Here is a 15,442-nt window from a genome sequence, read left to right as displayed (position 1 = left end):
CCACCACCCAGAGACTGTGAGTGCTGTTGGGAAGACAGCATCATTTGTTCAGGAACATTGACCGGGACTGTGCCGGTCCATCCGGCCTGGGAGCACGGCCTGCACACGACTGAGCCGGAGGGACTCTCGGAGCTGTGGGCTCAGGTCTGGGTGGGGAGCGGCCGGAGAGAAGCAGGAGGCCAGCGCATGGAGCAGCTGGGCTGGCAGAGTGAGTCGGGGGGCCGGGCGGCTCTTCCTCCGCAGTCAGAGCCTGTCCTCTGGTGTCTTAGGGACCAGACCCGCCACCCTCTCCTCCGTCTTCTGAAAAGACGAGCAGGACTGGGCAGGTGTCAGCAGTGGGGGTCCAAGGGCAGGGCACACTCATGCCTCTTACCTGCATCCACAGCGTAGGAATGGATGCTACGCTTCCTTTTTAGTTTCTATTTCAATACAGCACAGAAATCAGAGCACACAGGGAGTTCACTTCGTGGCTCATCGGTAAACGAATTTGACGCTGATCCATGAGGACGCGGGTTCGATCCCTGGCCTTCCTCAGTGGGTTAAGGATCTGCGTTGCTGTGGCTGTGGCGTAGGCCGGCAGCTGTAGCTCTGGTTTGACCCCTAGCCTGGGAGTTTCCATAGGCCGCAGGTGTGGCCCTGAAAAATAAAAAAAAAAAAAAAAAAAAGAAAGAAAGAAAGAAAGAGATCAGAGCACATAACTCTGTTTCTTCTCCCCCCCCCATTAAGCATTTGTTTTTCTCCGTGAAACCTCATCTTCCTGGTTCTGTCCCTCCACGGGGTGGGGGTTGGGCACCTGTTTCTACCTCGAAGGCTCTGATTCCATTGGATTTTCCATCAGGACTGACCTGGGGTTCTTTCCATTTTTAAAAGGTTGAAAACAATCAACAGAAGAAGACTATTTCACGATACACAGAAATTATCTAAAACCCAAACTTCCGTGTCCAGAAGGAAAGATTTAGTGGAGCCGGCCACACTGACCTGCAGCATCAAGCCGCAGACGCAGACGCCCACTGAGACTGCGGGGACCGCGTGGCCCACGTGGCCGAAAAGGCTTGCCCTCCGGCCCCTGAGAGGAGATCTGCTGACCCCTGACCTGAAACCTGGCAGGTGCTCTTGTGTGCCTGAAATAGCCCCTCGGGGGGTCCTGGGGGGTCTTCCAGACCTGCCACGGTTGTTGCTGATGTTTAATTGTTTGACTTTTTTTCTTTAATCATTTAAAAAATAATATCCATTTCTTGTAACAAGTTAAAATAATAGGAGCTACGCCACTGAAAGTTGTTCTCAATAGCCGCTCCCAGGCCCCCCAGCCCGTTCCCTTGGGGGACCTCTGTCCACTGTGTTTCTTCGCTCAGACACAGACTGTCACTCTTCTTAGGAAAAGCAGTTGCAGGTGCATGTGGTCTGCCACTTATTCTCTTTTCCTGGACACTGGACACCCTCAGATCAGTCGGGCATCCCTGAGTCAGCATTGAACAAATGCATCCTATTCCGTAGTGGACTTGGAATTAGTTATTCGACCCTGCCCCATCAACGAGCATGCAGGTTGGTTACCCTTTTTCTCCATGACGTTGAGTTCTGAACATAATTTTTTTGTGTTCTGGTGCTTCTTCTTTTTCTTTCTTTCTTTTTTTTTGTTGTCTTTTCATTGTTACGGCTTCACCCGCGGCACATGGAAGTCTCTAGGCTGGGAGTCAAATCAGCTGCACCTGCAGGCTACACGCACAGCTTGTGGCAACGCCAGATCCTTGACCCACGGAGCAAGGCCAGGGATGGAACCCCCATCCTCACAGAGACAATATCAGGCCCTTAACCCACTGAGCCGCAATGGCGGGAACTCCCGTCCTGGTGCTTGATTCATGCAAGCGCGTTTATTCTGTAGGGTGGATTCCTAGAGGTGGGCTTGGGTATTTCTCACATTCATACACACTGTGCTGCAAGATTTCTCTCCAAAAATGGTCATAGCAACTCCCACTGGCTGGTGAGGCTACCGGACAATGGGGCTTTCTTTGGGGGCTTGAATAGTTTTTGTCTCCAAAAAAATTCTTTCACGAAGTGCATGTCTTTTTTTATTTTAATTTTTAAAAAATAGGTTCATGTTTTCAGGTTAACTGCCTGAAGGGCAGTGCAGGTTAGGGAGGGCTGCTGGAAAATCAGGCCCCCGCGTCAGGGCCCGTCTGTCCCCACCTGTCATGGGCCCTCACGGGGGAGTGTGCCAGCGTGAATGGACGTGACAGAGCTGCCCCTTGACGGGACCAGGGCTGGAGAAGGAGGACCGGAGCCTGCAGAGCCCTGAACCTGCCACAAGGACGGGAGCCGACGGCGGTGCCCGCGGGCGTCGCTGGCCTGCGGCGTGGCCCTGGCCACACCATCGTTGATTCCACTGGATGTGGAAGGAACACTCACGTTGTTTCTAAAATTCAGCAGCTCTTTAAAAAAAAAAAAAAAAAAAAAAAAAAGTAATTCTCCATTTTTAGCAGATCCTGCTGCTCAAACAAACTTCAGATGTTTAACTAGCCCGGCCCGCATTCCTGGGCAGGGTGAATACAATAGTCATTGTATTTATTTCCTTTTCTATAGAAAAAAAAAAGGAAGTTACAGAAACTGGGAGTGATCTGGTCCCTCTTCAAAGAGCACATCAGCTTTGCAGGCGGGTTCGGAACCAGTTTGAAGGAGGTGGGCGGAGTGGGCGTTGGTTCCCTGATCCCGCCCTTTGCTCCCGCTCCACACGCCCACCTGCCCACCCACCCTGCATGGTGCCAGCCTGGCTCTGGCACCGTCTACACCACTGGCTGCCCGGCCTCCCAGATGGAACTCAGCCCAAGCCCCGTGTCCCCTCCCCAGACCCCCTCCTCAATGGGAGGAAGTTCTAACCCTGAAATGAAGGGGGGCATCCAAGGGTGCCCGCCTGGCCAGCCGCTAAAACCAGGAACAGCGAGGAACAGCTCCCACCCACAGAGCAGTTCGGAGGGTGGGCCCGGGTCCTGCTTCTCCGTGGCGGGAGGTGGCAGCTCTGACTCTGAAATGGGGCCCCTGCCCCCTAGACCCCAGGCACCCCCCAACTCCATCAGCTCTGCCCACCCCCGAAGTCCTCGTTCAGGGCCACAGGCGTGACCCACTCAGAGGGCCCTGCCCTTGGAAAGGCCCGTTGCCTTCTTGTCTGTGCCCCGTGGGCTCGGCCTGAGAGGCAGCCGTGACAGGGGACCAGGAGGGGACCGAGTGTCGTCCCCATTGTGCCCCAGACCAGCCTCCCTCCCTCCTCACAGGCAACACGCCTTCTCCTGTGACAGCTTTCTCGAGAAATAAGCAAAGTCACGCAGAGCACTTGCAGGTGTCGGAGGAGACCGGCCCGTCTGCCTCGGTGTCTTTGTCTTCCTAACTTACGATGGTCACTGTCGCGGGACAGCGTTGGCCAACAGAAGATGAATCCGCCTCCTCTCATCTGCTTATTCCACAACTGATGCTTGCATGCCTGCCACGTGGCTCTCCATTCAGTTCTAAAGCCCCGCGCCATCCTCTGTCCTGGAGCAGATCAGCAGAGCACCCCCGGGCTGGAGCTTCCCTGACACTGGGAGGTGGAGAACGCCCGGGAGAGGGGCTGGTGCCTGACCCCCCCCCAAAGGCACCGCAGGTGTAAATCAGCTCGCGCCTCGTGACACCTCTGTGAGAAGACATAGAGGCGGAGGAGCTTAGCCAGGGTCACGCAGCTGCCAAGAAGCAGAGGCAGGATTTGAATCCAGGCAGTCTGGTGCCAGCTCCAGGCTCGTACATGCTTGGTCGGGTGATTCTGCTACAACAGATGACTAATGAATGGATGGATGGATGGAGAGCCAGGGAGCCTTAGCACAAAACCTGGCAATGGGTGTGTGGGCAGATGGACAGACTTCATCCATGTCTAGAAAGCCCTTCAGCCGGGCACATCCCACTGGCCTGGCTCTGCAAACGCGGGTGGCATTTCTGTCGCGATTGGTGAGTTTGCCTGCTCTAGAACCGTACTGCTGGAATCATCCAGCAAGCATTCTTTGTATTTGGCTTCCTTTGTGCAGCAAAATGTTTCTGAGTTGGGTTCGTCCTGTACGCATCAGTAGTTAGTTTCTTTTTGCTGCGGGATAAATTTTCCTCGTGTGGGTATGCGGTCATATGCTACACAGTCCTCTGTTTTGAACATTTGGGTGGTTTCTGTTTGAAACACTTAGAAATCACGTCACTCTTAACATCTGTGTACACGTTTCGTAGTGGAAGGTTTTCATGTCTCCTCAGGAACCACCTTGGAGTGGAATGAACGTGTGTTTGAGTCCATGAGGGGCTGGCAGACAGTTTGCCGAAGAGGCATTTTCGCATCCTCGGTAGCAGCGCGTGAGGCAGTGTTTCACCTCTTTGCCAACGTGTTGGTCGCCTCGTTCGAGCCCAGGGAGGTGGCACTTCGAAGGCCCTCCACGGCTCCCTGGGCTTTGGGCCGATCGTGTATCTCCGTTTGTGACGTTTCTGTCCACATTCCTGGTCGGTTATTGCACGGTTACCCACCCGAACGTTACTGAGTGGTTAGAATTCTTCGCAGATTCTGATTTAAGTCCTTGGTCAGATAGATGGAGACCTTCCATCTTACTAGTGTCTTCAGACACAGCTGTGTCATACCTTTGTCTTCAAGTTTTCCGCTGTGGGCTTCAGGAGGGCACGTCCAAGACCCGCTACTTCGGGGTGACTGGGAGTGTGGAGTCTGTTTTCCTGATTTGTTCATTTTCCCAACAAAATTATATTAGTTTTAATTAGAAAAGGCACCATATGATGTGTGTACACACACGCCCACACCCGCACTTAAAGAACAGTCTGCTGCTCTCTTTCTGTTAGATTCTTCTGAAATAACGCTTTTGTTTTCTCAGCTTGGACATTACCACAAAGACAAAGGAAATTATTTTTCTTACCTCCACGTCCCAGGCCTTCACATTAGGTCCTTTCTGGCCCTAAGACCCAAGGCCACAGCCCTGCGACAGGGGCCTTCTGCCACAGCACTGCCACGCCCCCCACAGGCGCCCTGCTGTCCAGCTTGGGCGTCTCTGCATCTCCATCCGAGCTTCTGCTTCCAAATCCATGTTCCTCCAGCCCCGGGGTCCCCGGGACCTGTGGCCGCTGTCACAGGGGCTCCCGCTTCCCCAGCCTGCCCCGGGCAGCGCCCTCCTCCTGCCCTCTGTCCTCTGAAGGCTGGCATCGGAGCTCTGAGCCCGGAGGGGGCTGGAGGCCGGAGAGGGTACTGACTGGGGGAGGTGCGGCCCGCCGGGCCCACCCAGCTCATCCATTCAGCATTAGCTCAAAAAGCCTTTGGAAATAGCCTGGTGTCGCCGGCGGCGTGTTCGTGTCCCCCTCAAATCCACACATTGAAATCCTGACCCCCAGAAGGGTGCTGTTAGGAGGAGGGGCCTTTGGGAGGTGATTGCGTCAGGAGGGGTCCGTGTCTTCATAAGAAGAGGCAAGAGAGCGCGAATTCTCTGTCTCTCCCTCTCCCCGTCTCTGTCTCTGTCTCTCTCTGTCTCTCTTTGTCTCTGTCTCTCTCTCTCTCCCTCTCTCTGTCTCTGTCTCTCTTTGTCTCTGTCTCTGTCTCTATCTGCCTCTGTCTCTCTGTCTCTCTCTCTGTCTCTCTCTGTCTCTCTCTGTCTCTGTCTCTGTCTCTCTTTGTCTCTGTCTGTCTCTGTCTGTCTGTCTCTCTCTCTGTCTCTGTCTCTGTCTCTCTCTGTCTGTCTCTCCCCAGACCCCCTTCTAGGCCCTGATCTTTTGAACTTGCTGGTCCCAGAGCCGTGAGAAGGAAAGGTTGCTAAGCCCCCGTCTGTGGTGAGTTGTGACACAGACCAAACTGAGTCACAGTAGACGGATGAAACCGCAGGGCTTGTTCAGAGTGGCCACAGAGCTGTGAGTTTTGAGAAGATGGTTTTTCATCAGCCTAGTTTAAAATGATGTTTTCCTGCACAAAATGTACCACGTGACCAGCAATTCAAGGGATTCTGAAAGGCCACAAAAGCCAGCCTGGCATCCACGTCAGCTGCAGGCGGCTCCCAGCGTCCCCCGTGACCCTGCCAGTTTCCCCCACGGAGCCAGCTTCGTCCTTGGACCCAGGGTGGCCCGGCCCAGTGAGCTTCTCTGCAGCCCAAGGGGCTGGAGGTCGTTACCTGCCTCGCGCCCGAGCGCTGACCTCGGACCCACTGCCTTCAGACAGGTGAGTGAGCTGGGAGACCCTGCCGCCGACGGGGCGGCCGCAGCCCAACTCGCCGCCGGGGAACTGATCAGGGACATTTTCACACCAGCACGAATGCACGCGCCGTTTCCAGCCACAAGATCCGGGTCTCGAAAGAGGGAAGATTCTGACAGCAGGCCGGCCGTGCCAGCTGTGCCAGCTCCCTCCGTCCTTCCGCGCCCGGACCTTCATCCCCAGATGCGGCGACAGCACCTCGCTGGGCCGGCCGCGGGGGTCCAGCCAGAGGCACTTGGGTTGCGCGCAGCGCCTGGTTCGCGGTTCGCGTCCAGGGCGTTGCTCTGGTTCCGATCATCAGCTCTCTTTGGGGTCGACGGGGTCTCTTGGCCTCCTATTTCGGGGCCCAAATGTAAGGGTCAGAACGAGACCTGTACTGCGACAACCAAATCCACCGTTGATGGAGGAGGGAATGGGCATCATGCCCCGCCCCCCGGACGCAGGACACAGGACAGGGGGAGGGAGGAGGCACGAAGGTCAGCGCGGCTGGCGGGGCCGTGAGCGCCGCTTCACCCCCAGGTCGACCCAGGATCCGGCGCTTCTGCTCTCACCGTGAAGTTCGTGGCTGGGGGGAGAAGTCGAAATTAGGTCATTTAATTTTAACTTCATCCATACACAGCGTGAATAATGAAGGAAGGCTCTAGATAGGTTAAAAATACAAGCCGACAGCAGCAAAAATGCAGTTCCATCCAGAAAATCATGGGCTGTGACCTGATGGAAAATAGCCCCCAGGGGAAGCGTCCGTGGGGGAGGCGTTTCCGTAACAGCAGCATCAGAGGACGGGGAGGGGGGGCAGGACACACCCAGTGTTTTCTGAGCATCGGACGAGGCCAGGAGTGATCCTGCCTCTGGGGACAGTTTCAGCCGCCCGGCGACTGGACGGACGGATGGACGCATAATCTGTTATTTCTACCCTTGGTCCTGCTCCAGAATCTGCACGCTCCCTCCCCCTCCCCCCGCAGCCCCTAAAGCTTCATCCAGTTCCCACCAGAGGCCAGGGTCACCCCAGGACCACCCCCGTCCAGGGAGCTCCACGTCCCACTCTCATCAAAGCTCCCTGCTCCAAGCCACAATGGCAACGTCTGCTTGAAGGAAATTCAGAAAATGCCACTGTGTGTGAAAAGCAGAATGAAAGCACTGCTGTGCTTGGTGGTGGTGGTGGGGCGGGTGGAAGGGAAGAGAGCAAAGCAGAATTTTCTGCACGAGACGATGAGCTTTAATTTGAGCAAAACTCCCACAGACCCTCAGTTATTCACAAGAAAGTCTCACATTAGAGGCTCTTGGAAAAAAGAGATTGAGGGTCGGGGGAGAGAGGTCTGAGCAATGAAAGGAGACATGCTCAGAGTGTGTGTAATTCGGGGCGGACACAGGGCGTTTCTTGGTGACGGGGCTCTCCCCGAGGAGAGCGGCAGACAGAGGACCCGAACGGATAAAGACATGGTCCCCTCGGAGGGTGGGAAGGGCACGTCTCCTACGGGCAGGGCCAGGGCCCAGCAAGACCAGCGAACGGGGCAGCAGGGACTGGGAAGGGCGGGCGTGTCCAGGGAGCAGGGGCTGGAAGGATGGGCGGCCAGCGCCGCTCAGGCATCTCCAGACTGGCCCCAGGGCTGGCCACCGAGCCAGCGGGACTTGTGGGGAGGGGACAGAACGAGGCTGGGAAGGAGAAGCCTGGAACCTCTGATGGGGGTGACTGCGCAGCTGGGCGCCAGCGAGTCCGGCGAAGCAAGGAACTTTGACCTCGACCTAACCTGAAACCCCAGGTCCCACGCTGCTCACTCTTGGCTGAAAGTAACATTCGAGTACCCGAGTCGAGCTGCCAGAGGACAAAACGCTGTGCAAATATTTGAGTTTTTCTGTCTTTCTCTGCCTCCCACCCTCCTCCTCTTCCTGCCACAACACACACACACACCCCCAGGCGGAAATGCAGGCACAGCTCCAGCAGCAACTCCTAAAATTCTTCTGTGACATCTCTGCCACTCCCTGAATTCCAGACTCATCACAGTTGCTCAAAAGCTTTCTCTCCCTTTCCGCCCTAGACGCTCATGGGGTCGCGGTGGCAATGACCCTGCTGGCAGCTGGGACCCCCCGGCCCCCCTGCACCCCTTGCCCTCCTGGGCTTGCGGTCTCTATGGGGAGAGGCCGGCCCAGGGTTGAAGGGCTGGAAACTCATGCAACCTGGGTGCTCTTCTTAGGAAAAAGAACACAAAATATGGCACATGGGGAAGTGGACATGAGAACAGTTATTTGGAACGGAAGAGAAATCACAACAGATTAATTATTCAAAAGCTGGCAAATGCCAATAAGCATAACAGGAAGAGAGAAAAGTAACCCCTTTGCTAACTAGGTCTGCGACCGTCCTGCAGAGAGAGCGGGAGGGACGGGGTCCAACCTTTCTTCCAGCAGGTGCTTGGAACCTCTCCTTGCTCTTGGTCCCTAAGCAAATCTTTCTTCCACTCGCGCCATGTCCTGCAAGTGGGGCTGCCGCCGGAGGAGGTGGGCTGCGACTCCAGGCGGCCCACCTGGGGGTCCCTGCGGGGCCCGGGGCTACAGCGCGTCCCGACCTCCAGACAGCCGAGCCCTGTCCCCGCCGGTGAGGGAGGCTCTCTAGGACATGAGTGTCCATGGTTTAAACCACAAACTGGGGCACGGGCCCAGCGTGTCGGTGGCAGTGACGGAGCTGCTCCCTGGAGCCCAGAGGTGGGGTTGCACCGGGTTCCAGGTTGCCCCTGGGGGACAAGGAGCTGCCATCCTCACAGTGGCGCGGTCCGGCTGCCAGCTGTGCGCCAGCCCTGGCCCCTGGCCCTTTCCACCCAGGTGCTCATCGACCTGCAGCAGGTGCATTTACGTTGTGAACAGGTGATAAATATCCACTGAGGTGACAATGGTTCTGGACACAATGTCCCTCACACTTTACAGAGGAGTTCTGTTCCCAAGGCGGCTGTAACAAGTCGTCACGGGCTCACTCAGGAGCAACTTACTCTGTCACCTCCTGGAAGCTGAGCTCCAGGTGTGGCAGAGGCTCACAGCGACCTCGGCAGGCCCCCTGCACGCGGCTCCGGGGAGATGGGAGGAGATGCGGTTTGCGTATTTCCTCTGAGATGGAAAAGTCCAGTCAAACACCCCTCCCCTCTCTGCGGGTCATGAGACGGCCAGGGTGTGACCAGAGGGGCAGGCTGTGCTGGGGCCGGGCCAGAGCTGGTGCCCTGAACTGAGAATGTGCCGATGGTAACCCACGAAAGAGGGCACAGGGCAGCGCCCGGTCGGCAGGTAGCACCCTCCGCACCCGAGCCCCCACCCTGGGGAGCAGAAAACTCCAGGCTCGCTCTGATTGGAGGAGCCGTCTCAGTAGTCACACAAAGGAAGCAGAGTCAGAGGTTTCCTACGGGGTCCCACATCCCGGGGTGGGGAGTGGCAGCGGGTCGGGGGATGTGACCACGTCCGGGCCGTCGGCCAGCAGGGGAGACCGAGGAGCGGCATGGCCCTCTGCCCCCTCCCGTGGCCGGGCAGGAGGTCACCGACTTTCAAGGGCTCGACTCTAAGTAGTTATTGTAAAGGTGTCCCTGGAGTTCCCGCTGTGCTGCCGTGGGTTAAGGGGAGGGTCGCTGCAGAGGGAAAGGTTTGATATTAAAGGATCTGGTGTTGCTGCAGCTGCGGTGTAGGTCCCAGCGGTGGCTCAGATTCAATTCCTGGCCTAGGAACTGCTATACGCCTCAGATGTGGCCATAAAAATATAAGTAAAAATCAATCAATCAAATCAAAGGTGTCCCACTCAGGAGCTTGGGGTGGAAGTCCTAAGGTCCGGTCCCAACCACCCCAGGGCGAGCGCACCGAGACACCTTGGCAGTGACTCAGAACGTCCACTTTCATCATGCAGCACAGCGGGGAGCGTCCTTGGCGGGAGCCTGACTGTGCTGACTGCCTGAGGCTCCCAGGGTCCCCACATCTAGAGAGGTACCCCAAGAATGGGTTCCAGGACTCTGGGGATTGGGGAAGCAGGGAGTATGGGTTGTGGGTGGCGCAAGTCAGGCTGTGCGTGTGCCTGGCGGGGAGGCCTGCGGCTCCAGCCCTGCAGGTGAAGGGACTCAGGACAAGGGCTGGGCAAGTCCCTGCCTGGGGACAGTGTCTGGGGACCCTGAAGGGATCTGCCCCTCCCACCCTCAGCATCTTACCCTTCCCCAGGCCACCCTCCCCCGCAGCAGGCCCGCAGGGGTGGGCTCTGCCCCTGCCCTGAAGCATCACGTGATGACAGGGAAGAGGTTCCTGAGGAGCAGATCAACCTGTCTTCTCGGCAGGACAGGCCCCTCTCAGCCTGACCGCGTCCAGCAGCACAGGCTGCACAGCTGGTGCTGGGGAGACCCCGGGGCCCAGAGCACCTGCAGCCACCAGAGAGCTGTGCCAGCGCAAGTAAGGGGACGGCAGTGGGAGGTGGTGGAGGGGAGACGCCAGACCTGGGCTGACCACGCCTCCCCCAGATCCTCCCCCAGCCCTCCCAGGGTCACACCCCCTGGGAGCAGCTCCTGCCCTCCCCTCCCCCCACCCCGCTTCCTCCCCTCCCCTCCCCCTCTCCCCAGTTAGGCCCTCAGCCCACGCTGCCCTTCACCCTTCTGGTTCTGTCTTTCCACCCGTTGAATAATGGGAGTAAAAAGCCATAGAAGTTTTGGAATATAAATTAGAAAATGCGAGGAAAAGGCTCAGTGCAGCAGCGCGGCATGTAAAGTCTGCTGTGCTTTCGAAGGGAGGGGCTCATGCTTTTGGGTCTGGAGGAATTTCCCGGGGTGGGAGAGCTATTTAAGAATAAATATTTCTTTTCTTTTCAAGTTCCAGTGTTGAGACTCTCCCCAGTGCCTTTTAGGAGAAAAACAAGCAGAAAGGCTAACATTTGTGCTTTGGTGTTTGGTTACAGAACAGGGTGAGGGGGCAAAGGCCTCGAGAAGCCCTGTCTCAGCAGGGGGGCCACTCTGGCCTGGCACCAGCCTCAGCAGCTGAGGCTGGATCTAACAAAGGGATCGGGTTCCCCGCGCTGGAAGCCCAGAGAGTAACAGGGACGCAGAGCCACCACCATCCCGGCCCCTCCCAGCACCGCCCTGCCGACCTCGGTGTCCACCTGGAAACGCGGGGACCCGGCCGGCCGGGCAGGGCGCACACCTGCTGTCCTGATGCTGCCCAGCAGGCTTGGGGCAGGACGGTCGGCACCGGAACATGCAGGTTTCTGTGGATGGGCGGGACGGACTCTGGAGGGTCAGGGCCGAGGCGGTGAGAACCAGGTGACCCTGCGTCTGCCCAGAGTCATCACGCGTGACCACAGGCTGGCAGGATGGCCGCTGGAGGGGCAGCACCCAAGTCCCCTGGCTTCGAGGGGCTGAACTGGGGCCCCAACTGGGGGAGCTCAGTGCATCCTTTGGTGAGGTGGGGGAGGCCACAGCACCTTGGAGGGGACGCTGGGACTCGCCCCCACCCTGTGGCCGGCGTGGCGACGAGACTTTGCTGAGAAGGTGTTCTGTCCACCGGTGGCTTAAATCCTTGGGACCAGCAGGACCCTCCATGTAAAGCGGATTTGAATTCTCCTTAACGTGACACCCATGTCAGGCCCCTTCGTGTCCCCTTTAACCTCTGTCACAGCAGACGTGGGGACGCACTCTCACGTGGGCACGCACTGGCACGGCCGCCCCCGGCGTTCTGGAAGCATCTCCATGCAGGGCTTCCCTGGATGGTGTCCAGGGCTGTGGGGACGGGCACCACGGCCTGGGCGCCTTAAAGCCACACAAGTTCACTCTCCCAGCGTCGGGAGGACCTCGGACACCAGGCATCGGCGGGGCCCTGCTCTCTGGGTGGGTCCCCAGGGAGGGCCTGTCCCCAGTCTTCCCTCCCCCTCTGGCCTTGCTTCCCTCGTGGCTGCTTTGCTCCAGGCTCTGTGCTGGCACCTCACAGCGTCCCTGTGGGCTCTGTCCCCACAGGCCCCCCTCCTCATAAATACGCCCATGACAGTGGGTCAGAACCCACCCTACTGGCCTCATCTTAGTTCCATTTTGTCTGCCAAGACCCTGTTTCCAGTAAAGTCACTTCACAGGCACAGGCTTAGGACTTAAACATATCTTTTTCTGGTCAGGGCTTGGGGGGCACACATTCAACCCCCAGCAGCCCCAGAGTTCAAGGGTGAGGTATTTTTAAAAACAGACAGACCCGATGACTTAGGTCAAATGCTTTCTTTCCGTCACACGTGTGTCTGCTTGTGTGTCGTGTCTGTGATCTCACACTCACTAACTCAAGTGCCTTGGGCGCCGGGACCCCCCAGGAAAGTGCCCGCTGCTCTTTCTCCTGCTGCCCCCAAAGTCACCCGGCCCTGAGGTCATTGACACCCCCTGCTGGAGGGGCAGCCCTGGTCCCCGAAGTCCCCAGTTGGGAGACTTTCTCTTGTTTCTGAAGGACAATGCTTGAAGCTCCAGTGCTGTCAGAGGGAGGCTCTGGCCTCTGGGGGTCCCCAGGGGCCTGGACGGAGAGGGGGCGGTCAGGATGAGAGGCCGCGTGGGGACAGGCAGGGCCGCGAGGGGACAGGTCCCCAGGGGGGTGGCGGCTGCGATCCAGAGGAGCAGCGTATGAGGAGGAGTGGTGGCCTCGCAGCACTAGGGAGACCCGCCCCAGGCTCGCCCGGCGCAGAAGGAAGGGCCGCTCCCGCCCCCGCTCGGCGGAGGAGGCAAAGGGACAGGTGACGCCTGCTAACTGCTTGGCTCCGATGCCAAGCCCGGGATGAGACGTCAATAAATCTTCATGCTTGCCACTACTGGCGCTTTTCATTTGCATGTTAATCTTTAGAAATGCTGGTAAAAATGTCCACAGTGTGAAAAGGAGATGGCTTTGGTTGACAATAAACGGGTTTGTCTCGGTGGAGATGAAGCAGTGGCATTAATTTTGAGGATTTTCCCAGGAGTGTGTGGCGGTCTCAGCCTGCTTGATGCAGCAAGGTACACATCGCCCTTTCAAATAAACGCCGTGTCAAAAGGGACACTGGAATTTTTTTTTTTTTTCCTTAAAAGCAAGAGAGGAATTCCTGCTGTGGTTCAGTGGGTTAAGAACCCAACATAGCGTCCATGAGGATGCGGGTTTGATCCCTAGCCTCGCTCAGTGCGTGAAGGACCTGGCACTGTCATGAGCTAGAGCGTGTATCTGATGTGGCTGTGGCTGTGGCGTGGCCGCGCAGCTCTGATTCAACTCCTGGCCTGGAAACTTCCATACACCACGGGTGCAGCCATAAAAAAAAAAAGGAAAAAAAAGAAAAAGATATGGGAGAAAATAATTCATAAAGCCCCTGAGAGCCACTGGTAATAACAACAACAGTGGTAATGACACAAGCGGTCCAGGAAAGGAGAAGAGAATTGCAGACGCACCTGCCCAGGTTCGTGCTAAAACAGCACCGGGATCCGTAGGCTCGAGGCGCTTTAGTCAGCAAGCCCCTCTTCCAGAGCGAGCGTCAGCAAAGAGCGGCCAGGGAGGAGCGGGAGGAAATTCCACAGCCTCATGGAAGAATCACAGAAGACGCCCCCAAAGGTTGCCGAGTCTACGCTTCCACTCCAAGGAGTGAGAGAGAGAGAGAGAAATCAATAAAGAGCCAGAGAAAGCTGAGCAAAAGCCACTTTTCTAAAGTGGACTTATTCTGAGGGCAGCGCCCCTGGAAGACCCTCCCCTGAGGCTCTGCTCTCTGCGGACGGGCGGCTGGGGGGTGCCCCCCGGGCTGCGGAAGATGATCCCTTGGGCGGTGTAAACACCACCGCATCTCAAGGTCCCTTCCTTTCGGGTTTCTGTCTGGGCGCCTGAGTTCAAGCACATCGGATCCGTTGGCACGACGTGCCGCTCTGGGATTCGTAGACAAATTGGGAGTCACCGGCTCCAAGGGTTCCATCCATGGGGCGTGTGCCTGGACGCCCCCCAGAAACTGGTCATCGGCAGGACAATGACAGACGACAACGAGGGGACAGCGGGAGGGGAGGTCATTTCGGACCCAGAGCAGACGACAGGGACGTCCCACCTGAGGAAAGTGGAGGTACCCCTGGCGGACGTCCGGTGGGACCTGAGAAACAGGTTTCACTGCGGAGGAATTTTCATGGTGTAGAAAAGAACCTAAAACAAAAACAAAAACAAAACGCTGTAAGATTACATTTTAAATAAAGGGCCTGAGTTTAAATAAAGGCTGGGCTTTTGTTTTGTTTTGTTTTGTCTTTTTTTGTCTTTCATCTTTTTAAGGCCACACCCGCGGCACATGGAGGTTCCCAGGCGAGGGGTCCAGTTGGAGCTGCAGCTGCCGGCCTCCACTGCAGCCGCAGCAACACCGGATCCTTAACCCACTGAGCAAGGCCTGGTTTTGTCTTCTCTGCCCACAGCCTGTTACCGTCTTGGTTCCGTGAGGAAGGCAGGCGCATGGTTCCTAGCCGGCTTCGCTGGGAAGTCCAAGGCTGGTTTTTAACGCGTACAAAATGGACAGGTTATTCATCAGCTGTGATTTTGTCAACTTCTGACACCAGGTTTTGCGCCCGTGGAACACGGTCTCGAGCCGCGAGTTGACGGAACTCAGGGGTGAGGCGTCCGCGCCTCCGAACGTGTATCTGAAAGGGATCTTGGGTGTGTGTGTGTGTGTGTGTGTCTCCCGGTCCCGAGTCTGACCCGAAGGGGATCTGGTCTGCGTGGGGCTGGTTTTGTCTTCTCTGCCCACGGCCTGTTTCCGTCTTGGTTCCGTGAGGAAGGCGGTGGGTTTGGCGCGTCTCACCTCACCTTAGGCTTCACTCCTGTTTCCCCAGCCTTGGCTGATGGGTGCAGACGGGCCAGCAGGACCACGGGGGAGTGGCAGTCCCCGCCTTGGGGTCAGTCCACAGTGGACCCAGGGGAACCCGCACTCGCACCCTTCCCCCTCCTTCTGGGGGGGTGGGGGGGGGTTGCTCACAGGGGTTTTCAAAGCATCTTCCTATCACTCGGGCTCCTTTTCCCAGACCCGACACCAGGTCGTGATGGCAGAGGGGACAGGAGCCCCCAGAACTCACGTTTCTCCCAGACATTTGACTTCAGACAAAAGATCGGAAGCTCCAGTGCCTCTCATCCCCTTCACCATGTGTCCTGGAACACAAACTACAGACGGTCGAAAAGCCACGGGCGGGGGAGTCCCTGCTGTGGCTCAGTGGGTTAAGAACCTGACATAGTGTCCATGAGGATGCGGGTTCGATC

General features: G+C 57.2%; 1 long non-coding RNA gene across 1 annotated transcript; it reads left to right on the top strand.

Moving 5' to 3' along the window:
* LOC106506295 lies at window positions 75-1,268 on the top strand. The gene is made up of 2 exons (XR_001301502.2): window positions 75-208; window positions 871-1,268. It is a non-coding gene; the product is annotated as an uncharacterized LOC106506295 (long non-coding RNA).

The sequence above is a fragment of the Sus scrofa genome, chromosome 1, assembly GCF_000003025.6.
Source record: "Sus scrofa isolate TJ Tabasco breed Duroc chromosome 1, Sscrofa11.1, whole genome shotgun sequence".
NCBI lineage: Eukaryota > Metazoa > Chordata > Mammalia > Artiodactyla > Suidae > Sus > Sus scrofa.
The sequence above is the reverse complement of the archived record's forward strand: the minus strand, read 5'-3'. Positions and strand labels throughout refer to the sequence as shown.